The sequence below is a fragment of the Brassica napus genome, unplaced genomic scaffold (genome assembly GCF_020379485.1).
Source record: "Brassica napus cultivar Da-Ae unplaced genomic scaffold, Da-Ae ScsIHWf_1216;HRSCAF=1740, whole genome shotgun sequence".
Lineage (NCBI taxonomy): Eukaryota > Viridiplantae > Streptophyta > Magnoliopsida > Brassicales > Brassicaceae > Brassica > Brassica napus.
Window position 1 is genome coordinate 85,398 of NW_026014637.1, and position 11,390 is coordinate 96,787.

At 47.2% G+C, this 11,390-nt stretch overlaps 22 non-coding genes across 22 annotated transcripts; all 22 read right to left on the reverse strand.

Annotated features, from left to right (window-relative positions):
• Nucleotides 1-244: 244 nt before the first annotated feature.
• LOC125596493 lies at nucleotides 245-363 on the reverse strand. The gene has a single exon (XR_007331091.1). It is a non-coding gene; the product is annotated as a 5S ribosomal RNA (ribosomal RNA).
• A 374-nt stretch (nucleotides 364-737) lies between these two features.
• Nucleotides 738-856, reverse strand: LOC125596486. Its single transcript, XR_007331084.1, has one exon. It is a non-coding gene; the product is annotated as a 5S ribosomal RNA (ribosomal RNA).
• A 577-nt stretch (nucleotides 857-1,433) lies between these two features.
• On the reverse strand, nucleotides 1,434-1,552 carry LOC125596501. The gene has a single exon (XR_007331099.1). It is a non-coding gene; the product is annotated as a 5S ribosomal RNA (ribosomal RNA).
• A 376-nt stretch (nucleotides 1,553-1,928) lies between these two features.
• LOC125596472 lies at nucleotides 1,929-2,047 on the reverse strand. Its single transcript, XR_007331070.1, has one exon. It is a non-coding gene; the product is annotated as a 5S ribosomal RNA (ribosomal RNA).
• A 377-nt stretch (nucleotides 2,048-2,424) lies between these two features.
• On the reverse strand, nucleotides 2,425-2,543 carry LOC125596494. Its single transcript, XR_007331092.1, has one exon. It is a non-coding gene; the product is annotated as a 5S ribosomal RNA (ribosomal RNA).
• A 373-nt stretch (nucleotides 2,544-2,916) lies between these two features.
• LOC125596502 lies at nucleotides 2,917-3,035 on the reverse strand. Its single transcript, XR_007331100.1, has one exon. It is a non-coding gene; the product is annotated as a 5S ribosomal RNA (ribosomal RNA).
• A 374-nt stretch (nucleotides 3,036-3,409) lies between these two features.
• Nucleotides 3,410-3,528, reverse strand: LOC125596487. The gene has a single exon (XR_007331085.1). It is a non-coding gene; the product is annotated as a 5S ribosomal RNA (ribosomal RNA).
• A 579-nt stretch (nucleotides 3,529-4,107) lies between these two features.
• Nucleotides 4,108-4,226, reverse strand: LOC125596457. Its single transcript, XR_007331056.1, has one exon. It is a non-coding gene; the product is annotated as a 5S ribosomal RNA (ribosomal RNA).
• Nucleotides 4,227-4,599: 373 nt separating this feature from the next.
• Nucleotides 4,600-4,717, reverse strand: LOC125596503. Its single transcript, XR_007331101.1, has one exon. It is a non-coding gene; the product is annotated as a 5S ribosomal RNA (ribosomal RNA).
• Nucleotides 4,718-5,094: 377 nt separating this feature from the next.
• LOC125596495 lies at nucleotides 5,095-5,213 on the reverse strand. Its single transcript, XR_007331093.1, has one exon. It is a non-coding gene; the product is annotated as a 5S ribosomal RNA (ribosomal RNA).
• A 372-nt stretch (nucleotides 5,214-5,585) lies between these two features.
• Nucleotides 5,586-5,704, reverse strand: LOC125596459. Its single transcript, XR_007331058.1, has one exon. It is a non-coding gene; the product is annotated as a 5S ribosomal RNA (ribosomal RNA).
• Nucleotides 5,705-6,078: 374 nt separating this feature from the next.
• On the reverse strand, nucleotides 6,079-6,197 carry LOC125596474. Its single transcript, XR_007331072.1, has one exon. It is a non-coding gene; the product is annotated as a 5S ribosomal RNA (ribosomal RNA).
• Nucleotides 6,198-6,571: 374 nt separating this feature from the next.
• Nucleotides 6,572-6,690, reverse strand: LOC125596461. The gene has a single exon (XR_007331059.1). It is a non-coding gene; the product is annotated as a 5S ribosomal RNA (ribosomal RNA).
• A 374-nt stretch (nucleotides 6,691-7,064) lies between these two features.
• On the reverse strand, nucleotides 7,065-7,183 carry LOC125596475. Its single transcript, XR_007331073.1, has one exon. It is a non-coding gene; the product is annotated as a 5S ribosomal RNA (ribosomal RNA).
• A 374-nt stretch (nucleotides 7,184-7,557) lies between these two features.
• On the reverse strand, nucleotides 7,558-7,676 carry LOC125596462. The gene has a single exon (XR_007331060.1). It is a non-coding gene; the product is annotated as a 5S ribosomal RNA (ribosomal RNA).
• A 374-nt stretch (nucleotides 7,677-8,050) lies between these two features.
• On the reverse strand, nucleotides 8,051-8,169 carry LOC125596463. Its single transcript, XR_007331061.1, has one exon. It is a non-coding gene; the product is annotated as a 5S ribosomal RNA (ribosomal RNA).
• Nucleotides 8,170-8,540: 371 nt separating this feature from the next.
• LOC125596464 lies at nucleotides 8,541-8,659 on the reverse strand. The gene has a single exon (XR_007331062.1). It is a non-coding gene; the product is annotated as a 5S ribosomal RNA (ribosomal RNA).
• Nucleotides 8,660-9,033: 374 nt separating this feature from the next.
• Nucleotides 9,034-9,152, reverse strand: LOC125596476. The gene has a single exon (XR_007331074.1). It is a non-coding gene; the product is annotated as a 5S ribosomal RNA (ribosomal RNA).
• Nucleotides 9,153-9,526: 374 nt separating this feature from the next.
• Nucleotides 9,527-9,645, reverse strand: LOC125596465. The gene has a single exon (XR_007331063.1). It is a non-coding gene; the product is annotated as a 5S ribosomal RNA (ribosomal RNA).
• A 373-nt stretch (nucleotides 9,646-10,018) lies between these two features.
• On the reverse strand, nucleotides 10,019-10,137 carry LOC125596477. Its single transcript, XR_007331075.1, has one exon. It is a non-coding gene; the product is annotated as a 5S ribosomal RNA (ribosomal RNA).
• A 373-nt stretch (nucleotides 10,138-10,510) lies between these two features.
• LOC125596478 lies at nucleotides 10,511-10,629 on the reverse strand. The gene has a single exon (XR_007331076.1). It is a non-coding gene; the product is annotated as a 5S ribosomal RNA (ribosomal RNA).
• Nucleotides 10,630-11,004: 375 nt separating this feature from the next.
• On the reverse strand, nucleotides 11,005-11,123 carry LOC125596451. The gene has a single exon (XR_007331050.1). It is a non-coding gene; the product is annotated as a 5S ribosomal RNA (ribosomal RNA).
• Nucleotides 11,124-11,390: the final 267 nt, after the last annotated feature.

Below are 11,390 nucleotides of genomic sequence, written 5' to 3' on the forward strand. Positions count from 1 at the left end.
AACAACAACACCAAACACTCGAAAAACGCATCTTGACTATTTTACGCTCCGTAAATTTCAGCAGCCCGTTTGAGGGTCAAAACGGCTGAATTTGGGGCCGAAAAATCGCGACGTCCTTTAACCGCCCTTGATGGTTTCTAGGGCTTTCTGAAAAGGTGCTGTGGGCGGCGTAGATCCTCACGGTTCAAAAGTTATGGGTTTTCCAAAGCTAGAATCGTTTTAGATCGAAAAACAAAATAGAAAAGGGGTGCAACACGAGGACTTCCCGGGAGGTCACCCATCCTAGTACTACTCTCGCCCAAGCACGCTTAACTGCGGAGTTCTGATGGAATCCAGTGCATTAGTGCTGGTATGATCGCACCCGTCAGTACATGACTCGCGATTCCATTTGTCCTTTCGTTTCGACAATTCGAGTGGATGGCGTGGGACCCACAAGATTTGCTAGCATTTTTTTTTCTCGAACCAAAGTGCTCGAGATTGATGTAGAACACAACAATAACAACACCAAATCTCGAAAAACGCATCTTGACTATTTTACGCTCCGTAAATTTCAGCAGCCCGTTTGAGGGTCAAAACGGCTGAATTTGGGGCCGAAAAATCGCGACGTCCTTTAACCGCCCTTGATGGTTTCTAGGGCTTTCCGAAAAGGTGCTGTGGGCGGCGTAGATCCTCACGGTTCAAAAGTTATGGGTTTTCCAAAGCTAGAATCGTTTTAGATCGAAAAACAAAATAGAAAAGGGGTGCAACACGAGGACTTCCCGGGAGGTCACCCATCCTAGTACTACTCTCGCCCAAGCACGCTTAACTGCGGAGTTCTGATGGGATCCGCTGCATTAGTGCTGGTATGATCGCACCCGTCAGTACATGACTCGCGATTCCATTTGTCATTTCGTTTCGACAATTCGAGTGGATGGCGTGGGACCCACAACATTTGCTGGCATTTTTTTTCTCGAACCAAAGTGCTCGAGATTGATGTAGAACACAACAACAACAACAACACCAAACACTCGAAAAACGCATCTTGGCTATTTTAGAAAATCGCGACGTCCTTTAACCGCCCTTTAGAAATTTGTCATTTCGTTTCGACAATTCGAGTGGATGGCGTGGGACGCACAACATTTGCTGGCATTTTTTTTCTCGAACCAAAGTGCTCGAGATTGATGTAGAACACAACAACAACAACAACACCAAACACTCGAAAAACGCATCTTGGCTATTTTAGAAAATCGCGACGTCCTTTTAGAATTCAGCAAAACGTTTGAGGGTCAAAACGGCTGAATTAGGGGCCGGAAAATCGCGACGTCCTTTAACCGCCCTTGATGGTTTCTAGGGCTTTCCGAAAAGGTGCTGTGGGCGGCGTAGATCCTCACGGTTCAAAAGTTATGGGTTTTCCAAAGCTAGAATCGTTTTAGATCGAAAAACAAAATAGAAAAGGGGTGCAACACGAGGACTTCCCGGGAGGTCACCCATCCTAGTACTACTCTCGCCCAAGCACGCTTAGCTGCGGAGTTCTGATGGGATCCGGTGCATTTGTGCTGGTATGATCGCACTCGTCAGTACATGACTCGCGATTCCATTTGTCCTTTCGTTTCGACAATTCGAGTGGATGGCGTGGGACCCACAAGATTTGCTGGCATTTTTTTTCTCGAACCAAAGTGCTCGAGATTGATGTAGAACACAACAACAACAACACCAAACACTCGAAAAACACATCTTGACTATTTTACGCTCCGTAAATTTCAGCAGCCCGTTTGAGGGTCAAAAAGGCTGAATTTGGGGCCGAAAAATCGCGACGTCCTTTAACCGCCCTTGATGGTTTTTGGGGCTTTCCGAAATGGTGCTGTGGGCGGCGTAGATCCTCACGGTTCAAAAGTTATGGGATTTCCAAAGCTAGAATCGTTTTAGATCGAAAAAATAAAATAAAAAGGGGGGTGCAACACGAGGACTTCCCGGGAGGTCACCCATCCTAGTACTACTCTCGCCCAAGCACGCTTCACTGCGGAGTTCTGATGGGATCCGGTGCATTAGTGCTGGTATGATCGCACCCGTCAGTACATGACTCGCGATTCCATTTGTCCTTTCGTTTCGACAATTCGAGTGGATGGCGTGGGACCCACAAGATTTGCTGGCATTTTTTTTCTCGAACCAAAGTGCTCGAGATTGATGTAGAACACAACAACAACAACAACACCAAACACTCGAAAAACACATCTTGACTATTTTACGCTCCGTAAATTTCAGCAGCCCGTTTGAGGGTCAAAATGGCTGAATTTGGGGCCGAAAAATCGCGACGTCCTTTAACCGCCCTTGATGGTTTCTAGGGCTTTCCGAAAAGGTGCTGTGGGCGGCGTAGATCCTCACGGTTCAAAAGTTATGGGTTTTCCAAAGCTAGAATCGTTTTAGATCGAAAAACAAAATAGAAAAGGGGTGCAACACGAGGACTTCCCGGGAGGTCACCCATCCTAGTACTACTCTCGCCCAAGCACGCTTAACTGCGGAGTTCTGATGGAATCCAGTGCATTAGTGCTGGTATGATCGCACCCGTCAGTACATGACTCGCGATTCCATTTGTCCTTTCGTTTCGACAATTCGAGTGGATGGCGTGGGACCCACAAGATTTGCTAGCATTTTTTTTCTCGAACCAAAGTGCTCGAGATTGATGTAGAACACAACAATAACAACACCAAATCTCGAAAAACGCATCTTGACTATTTTACGCTCCGTAAATTTCAGCAGCCCGTTTGAGGGTCAAAACGGCTGAATTTGGGGCCGAAAAATCGCGACGTCCTTTAACCGCCCTTGATGGTTTCTAGGGCTTTCCAAAAAGGTGCTGTGGGCGGCGTAGATCCTCACGGTTCAAAAGTTATGGGTTTTCCAAAGCTAGAATCGTTTTAGATCGAAAAACAAAATAGAAAAGGGGTGCAACACGAGGACTTCCCGGGAGGTCACCCATCCTAGTACTACTCTCGCCCAAGCACGCTTAGCTGCGGAGTTCTGATGGGATCCGGTGCATTAGTGCTGGTATGATCGCACCCGTCAGTACATGACTCGCGATTCCATTTGTCCTTTCGTTTCGACAATTCGAGTGGATGGCGTGGGACCCACAAGATTTGCTGGCATTTTTTTTCTCGAACCAAAGTGCTCGAGATTGATGTAGAACACAACAACAACAACACCAAACACTCGAAAAACACATCTTGACTATTTTACGCTCCGTAAATTTCAGCAGCCCGTTTGAGGGTCAAAACGGCTGAATTTGGGGCCGAAAAATCGCGACGTCCTTTAACCGCCCTTGATGGTTTCTAGGGCTTTCCGAAAAGGTGCTGTGGGCGGCGTAGATCCTCACGGTTCAAAAGTTATGGGTTTTCCAAAGCTAGAATCGTTTTAGATCGAAAAACAAAATAGAAAAGGGGTGCAACACGAGGACTTCCCGGGAGGTCACCCATCCTAGTACTACTCTCGCCCAAGCACGCTTAACTGCGGAGTTCTGATGGGATCCGCTGCATTAGTGCTGGTATGATCGCACCCGTCAGTACATGACTCGCGATTCCATTTGTCATTTCGTTTCGACAATTCGAGTGGATGGCGTGGGACCCACAACATTTGCTGGCATTTTTTTTCTCGAACCAAAGTGCTCGAGATTGATGTAGAACACAACAACAACAACAACACCAAACACTCGAAAAACGCATCTTGGCTATTTTAGAAAATTGCGACGTCCTTTAACCACCCTTTAGAAATTTGTCATTTCGTTTCGACAATTCGAGTGGATGGCGTGGGACGCACAACATTTGCTGGCATTTTTTTTCTCGAACCAAAGTGCTCGAGATTGATGTAGAACACAACAACAACAACAACACCAAACACTCGAAAAACGCATCTTGGCTATTTTAGAAAATCGCGACGTCCTTTTAGAAATTTCAGCAAAACGTTTGAGGGTCAAAACGGCTGAATTTGGGGCCGGAAAATCGCGACGTCCTTTAACCGCCCTTGATGGTTTCTAGGGCTTTCCGAAAAGGTGCTGTGGGCGGCGTAGATCCTCACGGTTCAAAAGTTATGGGTTTTCCAAAGCTAGAATCGTTTTAGATCGAAAAACAAAATAGAAAAGGGGTGCAACACGAGGACTTCCCGGGAGGTCACCCATCCTAGTACTACTCTCGCCCAAGCACGCTTAGCTGCGGAGTTCTGATGGGATCCGGTGCATTAGTGCTGGTATGATCGCACCCGTCAGTACATGACTCGCGATTCCATTTGTCCTTTCGTTTCGACAATTCGAGTGGATGGCGTGGGACCCACAAGATTTGCTGGCATTTTTTTTCTCGAACCAAAGTGCTCGAGATTGATGTAGAACACAACAACAACAACACCAAACACTCGAAAAACACATCTTGACTATTTTACGCTCCGTAAATTTCAGCAGCCCGTTTGAGGGTCAAAACGGCTGAATTTGGGGCCGAAAAATCGCGACGTCCTTTAACCGCCCATGATGGTTTTTGGGGCTTTCCGAAAAGGTGCTGTGGGCGGCGTAGATCCTCACGGTTCAAAAGTTATGGGTTTTCCAAAGCTAGAATCGTTTTAGATCGAAAAAAAAAATAAAAAGGGGTGCAACACGAGGACTTCCCGGGAGGTCACCCATCCTAGTACTACTCTCGCCCAAGCACGCTTACTGCGGAGTTCTGATGGGATCCGGTGCATTAGTGCTGGTATGATCGCACCCGTCAGTACATGACTCGCGATTCCATTTGTCCTTTCGTTTCGACAATTCGAGTGGATGGCGTGGGACCCACAAGATTTGCTGGCATTTTTTTTCTCGAACCAAAGTGCTCGAGATTGATGTAGAACACAACAACAACAACAACACCAAACACTCGAAAAACGCATCTTGACTATTTTACGCTCCGTAAATTTCAGCAGCCCGTTTGAGGGTCAAAACGGCTGAATTTGGGGCCGAAAAATCGCGACGTCCTTTAACCGCCCTTGATGGTTTCTAGGGCTTTCCGAAAAGGTGCTGTGGGCGGCGTAGATCCTCACGGTTCAAAAGTTATGGGTTTTCCAAAGCTAGAATCGTTTTAGATCGAAAAACAAAATAGAAAAGGGGTGCAACACGAGGACTTCCCGGGAGGTCACCCATCCTAGTACTACTCTCGCCCAAGCACGCTTAACTGCGGAGTTCTGATGGAATCCAGTGCATTAGTGCTGGTATGATCGCACCCGTCAGTACATGACTCGCGATTCCATTTGTCCTTTCGTTTCGACAATTCGAGTGGATGGCGTGGGACCCACAAGATTTGCTAGCATTTTTTTTCTCGAACCAAAGTGCTCGAGATTGATGTAGAACACAACAATAACAACACCAAACTCGAAAAACGCATCTTGACTATTTTACGCTCCGTAAATTTCAGCAGCCCGTTTGAGGGTCAAAACGGCTGAATTTGGGGCCGAAAAATCGCGACGTCCTTTAACCGCCCTTGATGGTTTCTAGGGCTTTCCAAAAAGGTGCTGTGGGCGGCGTAGATCCTCACGGTTCAAAAGTTATGGGTTTTCCAAAGCTAGAATCGTTTTAGATCGAAAAACAAAATAGAAAAGGGGTGCAACACGAGGACTTCCCGGGAGGTCACCCATCCTAGTACTACTCTCGCCCAAGCACGCTTAGCTGCGGAGTTCTGATGGGATCCGGTGCATTAGTGCTGGTATGATCGCACCCGTCAGTACATGACTCGCGATTCCATTTGTCCTTTCGTTTCGACAATTCGAGTGGATGGCGTGGGACCCACAAGATTTGCTGGCATTTTTTTTCTCGAACCAAAGTGCTCGAGATTGATGTAGAACACAACAACAACAACACCAAACACTCGAAAAACACATCTTGACTATTTTACGCTCCGTAAATTTCAGCAGCCCGTTTGAGGGTCAAAACGGCTGAATTTGGGGCCGAAAAATCGCGACGTCCTTTAACCGCCCTTGATGGTTTCTAGGGCTTTCCGAAAAGGTGCTGTGGGCGGCGTAGATCCTCACGGTTCAAAAGTTATGGGTTTTCCAAAGCTAGAATCGTTTTAGATCGAAAAACAAAATAGAAAAGGGGTGCAACACGAGGACTTCCCGGGAGGTCACCCATCCTAGTACTACTCTCGCCCAAGCACGCTTAACTGCGGAGTTCTGATGGAATCCGGTGCATTAGTGCTGGTATGATCGCACCCGTCAGTACATGACTCGCGATTCCATTTGTCCTTTCGTTTCGACAATTCGAGTGGATGGCGTGGGACCCACAAGATTTGCTAGCATTTTTTTTCTCGAACCAAAGTGCTCGAGATTGATGTAGAACACAACAATAACAACACCAAACACTCGAAAAACGCATCTTGACTATTTTACGCTCCGTAAATTTCAGCAGCCCGTTTGAGGGTCAAAACGGCTGAATTTGGGGCCGAAAAATCGCGACGTCCTTTAACCGCCCTTGATGGTTTCTAGGGCTTTCCAAAAAGGTGCTGTGGGCGGCGTAGATCCTCACGGTTCAAAAGTTATGGGTTTTCCAAAGCTAGAATCGTTTTAGATCGAAAAACAAAATAGAAAAGGGGTGCAACACGAGGACTTCCCGGGAGGTCACCCATCCTAGTACTACTCTCGCCCAAGCACGCTTAGCTGCGGAGTTCTGATGGGATCCGGTGCATTAGTGCTGGTATGATCGCACCCGTCAGTACATGACTCGCGATTCCATTTGTCCTTTCGTTTCGACAATTCGAGTGGATGGCGTGGGACCCACAAGATTTGCTGGCATTTTTTTTCTCGAACCAAAGTGCTCGAGATTGATGTAGAACACAACAACAACAACACCAAACACTCGAAAAACACATCTTGACTATTTTACGCTCCGTAAATTTCAGCAGCCCGTTTGAGGGTCAAAACGGCTGAATTTGGGGCCGAAAAATCGCGACGTCCTTTAACCGCCCTTGATGGTTTCTAGGGCTTTCCGAAAAGGTGCTGTGGGCGGCGTAGATCCTCACGGTTCAAAAGTTATGGGTTTTCCAAAGCTAGAATCGTTTTAGATCGAAAAACAAAATAGAAAAGGGGTGCAACACGAGGACTTCCCGGGAGGTCACCCATCCTAGTACTACTCTCGCCCAAGCACGCTTAACTGCGGAGTTCTGATGGAATCCGGTGCATTAGTGCTGGTATGATCGCACCCGTCAGTACATGACTCGCGATTCCATTTGTCCTTTCGTTTCGACAATTCGAGTGGATGGCGTGGGACCCACAAGATTTGCTAGCATTTTTTTTCTCGAACCAAAGTGCTCGAGATTGATGTAGAACACAACAATAACAACACCAAACACTCGAAAAACGCATCTTGACTATTTTACGCTCCGTAAATTTCAGCAGCCCGTTTGAGGGTCAAAACGGCTGAATTTGGGGCCGAAAAATCGCGACGTCCTTTAACCGCCCTTGATGGTTTCTAGGGCTTTCCAAAAAGGTGCTGTGGGCGGCGTAGATCCTCACGGTTCAAAAGTTATGGGTTTTCCAAAGCTAGAATCGTTTTAGATCGAAAAACAAAATAGAAAAGGGGTGCAACACGAGGACTTCCCGGGAGGTCACCCATCCTAGTACTACTCTCGCCCAAGCACGCTTAGCTGCGGAGTTCTGATGGGATCCGGTGCATTAGTGCTGGTATGATCGCACCCGTCAGTACATGACTCGCGATTCCATTTGTCCTTTCGTTTCGACAATTCGAGTGGATGGCGTGGGACCCACAAGATTTGCTGGCATTTTTTTTCTCGAACCAAAGTGCTCGAGATTGATGTAGAACACAACAACAACAACACCAAACACTCGAAAAACACATCTTGACTATTTTACGCTCCGTAAATTTCAGCAGCCCGTTTGAGGGTCAAAACGGCTGAATTTGGGGCCGAAAAATCGCGACGTCCTTTAACCGCCCTTGATGGTTTCTAGGGCTTTCCGAAAAGGTGCTGTGGGCGGCGTAGATCCTCACGGTTCAAAAGTTATGGGTTTTCCAAAGCTAGAATCGTTTTAGATCGAAAAACAAAATAGAAAAGGGGTGCAACACGAGGACTTCCCGGGAGGTCACCCATCCTAGTACTACTCTCGCCCAAGCACGCTTAGCTGCGGAGTTCTGATGGGATCCGGTGCATTAGTGCTGGTATGATCGCACCCGTCAGTACATGACACGCGATTCCATTTGTCCTTTCGTTTCGACAATTCGAGTGGATGGCGTGGGACCCACAAGATTTGCTAGCATTTTTTTCTCGAACCAAAGTGCTCGAGATTGATGTAGAACACAACAATAACAACACCAAACACTCGAAAAACACATCTTGACTATTTTACGCTCCGTAAATTTCAGCAGCCCGTTTGAGGGTCAAAACGGCTGAATTTGGGGCCGAAAAATCGCGACGTCCTTTAACCGCCCTTGATGGTTACTAGGGCTTTCCAAAAGTGCTGTGGGCGGCGTAGATCCTCACGGTTCAAAAGTTATGGGTTTTCAAAAGCTAGAATCGTTTTAGATCGAAAAACAAAATAGAAAAGGGGTGCAACACGAGGACTTCCCGGGAGGTCACCCATCCTAGTACTACTCTCGCCCAAGCACGCTTAGCTGCGGAGTTCTGATGGGATCCGGTGCATTAGTGCTGGTATGATCGCACCCGTCAGTACATGACTCGCGATTCCATTTGTCCTTTCGTTTCGACAATTCGAGTGGATGGCGTGGGACCCACAAGATTTGCTGGCATTTTTTTTCTCGAACCAAAGTGCTCGAGATTGATGTAGAACACAACAACAACAACACCAAACACTCGAAAAACACATCTTGACTATTTTACGCTCCGTAAATTTCAGCAGCCCGTTTGAGGGTCAAAACGGCTGAATTTGGGGCCGAAAAATCGCGACGTCCTTTAACCGCCCTTGATGGTTTCTAGGGCTTTCCGAAAAGGTGCTGTGGGCGGCGTAGATCCTCACGGTTCAAAAGTTATGGGTTTTCCAAAGCTAGAATCGTTTTAGATCGAAAAACAAAATAGAAAAGGGGTGCAACACGAGGACTTCCCGGGAGGTCACCCATCCTAGTACTACTCTCGCCCAAGCACGCTTAACTGCGGAGTTCTGATGGAATCCGGTGCATTAGTGCTGGTATGATCGCACCCGTCAGTACATGACTCGCGATTCCATTTGTCCTTTCGTTTCGACAATTCGAGTGGATGGCGTGGGACCCACAAGATTTGCTAGCATTTTTTTTCTCGAACCAAAGTGCTCGAGATTGATGTAGAACACAACAATAACAACACCAAACACTCGAAAAACGCATCTTGACTATTTTACGCTCCGTAAATTTCAGCAGCCCGTTTGAGGGTCAAAACGGCTGAATTTGGGGCCGAAAAATCGCGACGTCCTTTAACCGCCCTTGATGGTTTCTAGGGCTTTCCAAAAAGGTGCTGTGGGCGGCGTAGATCCTCACGGTTCAAAAGTTATGGGTTTTCCAAAGCTAGAATCGTTTTAGATCGAAAAACAAAATAGAAAAGGGGTGCAACACGAGGACTTCCCGGGAGGTCACCCATCCTAGTACTACTCTCGCCCAAGCACGCTTAGCTGCGGAGTTCTGATGGGATCCGGTGCATTAGTGCTGGTATGATCGCACCCGTCAGTACATGACTCGCGATTCCATTTGTCCTTTCGTTTCGACAATTCGAGTGGATGGCGTGGGACCCACAAGATTTGCTGGCATTTTTTTCTTGAACCAAAGTGCTCGAGATTGATGTAGAACACAACAACAACAACACCAAACACTCGAAAAACACATCTTGACTATTTTACGCTCCGTAAATTTCAGCAGCCCGTTTGAGGGTCAAAACGGCTGAATTTGGGGCCGAAAAATCGCGACGTCCTTTAACCGCCCTTGATGGTTTCTAGGGCTTTCCGAAAAGGTGCTGTGGGCGGCGTAGATCCTCACGGTTCAAAAGTTATGGGTTTTCCAAAGCTAGAATCGTTTTAGATCGAAAAACAAAATAGAAAAGGGGTGCAACACGAGGACTTCCCGGGAGGTCACCCATCCTAGTACTACTCTCGCCCAAGCACGCTTAACTGCGGAGTTCTGATGGAATCCGGTGCATTAGTGCTGGTATGATCGCACCCGTCAGTACATGACTCGCGATTCCATTTGTCCTTTCGTTTCGACAATTCGAGTGGATGGCGTGGGACCCACAAGATTTGCTAGCATTTTTTTCTCGAACCAAAGTGCTCGAGATTGATGTAGAACACAACAATAACAACACCAAACACTCGAAAAACGCATCTTGACTATTTTACGCTCCGTAAATTTCAGCAGCCCGTTTGAGGGTCAAAACGGCTGAATTTGGGGCCGAAAAATCGCGACGTCCTTTAACCGCCCTTGATGGTTTCTAGGGCTTTCCAAAAAGGTGCTGTGGGCGGCGTAGATCCTCACGGTTCAAAAGTTATGGGTTTTCCAAAGCTAGAATCGTTTTAGATCGAAAAACAAAATAGAAAAGGGGTGCAACACGAGGACTTCCCGGGAGGTCACCCATCCTAGTACTACTCTCGCCCAAGCACGCTTAACTGCGGAGTTCTGATGGAATCCGGTGCATTAGTGCTGGTATGATCGCACCCGTCAGTACATGACTCGCGATTCCATTTGTCCTTTCGTTTCGACAATTCGAGTGGATGGCGTGGGACCCACAAGATTTGCTGGCATTTTTTTTCTCGAACCAAAGTGCTCGAGATTGATGTAGAACACAACAACAACAACACCAAACACTCGAAAAACACATCTTGACTATTTTACGCTCCGTAAATTTCAGCAGCCCGTTTGAGGGTCAAAACGGCTGAATTTGGGGCCGAAAAATCGCGACGTCCTTTAACCGCCCATGATGGTTTTTGGGGCTTTCCGAAATGGTGTTGTGGGCGGCGTAGATCCTCACGGTTCAAAAGTTATGGGATTTCCAAAGCTAGAATCGTTTTAGATCGAAAAAACAAAATAAAAAGGGGGTGCAACACGAGGACTTCCCGGGAGGTCACCCATCCTAGTACTACTCTCGCCCAAGCACGCTTAACTGCGGAGTTCTGATGGGATCCGGTGCATTAGTGCTGGTATGATCGCACCCGTCAGTACATGACTCGCGATTCCATTTGTCATTTCGTTTCGACAATTCGAGTGGATGGCGTGGGACCCACAACATTTGCTGGCATTTTTTTTCTCGAACCAAAGTGCTCGAGATTGATGTAGAACACAACAACAACAACAACACCAAACACTCGAAAAACGCATCTTGGCTATTTTACGCTCCGTAAATTTCAGCAGCCCGTTTGAGGGTCAAAACGGCTGAATTTGGGGCCGAAAAATCGCGACGTCCTTTAGCCGCCCTTGATGG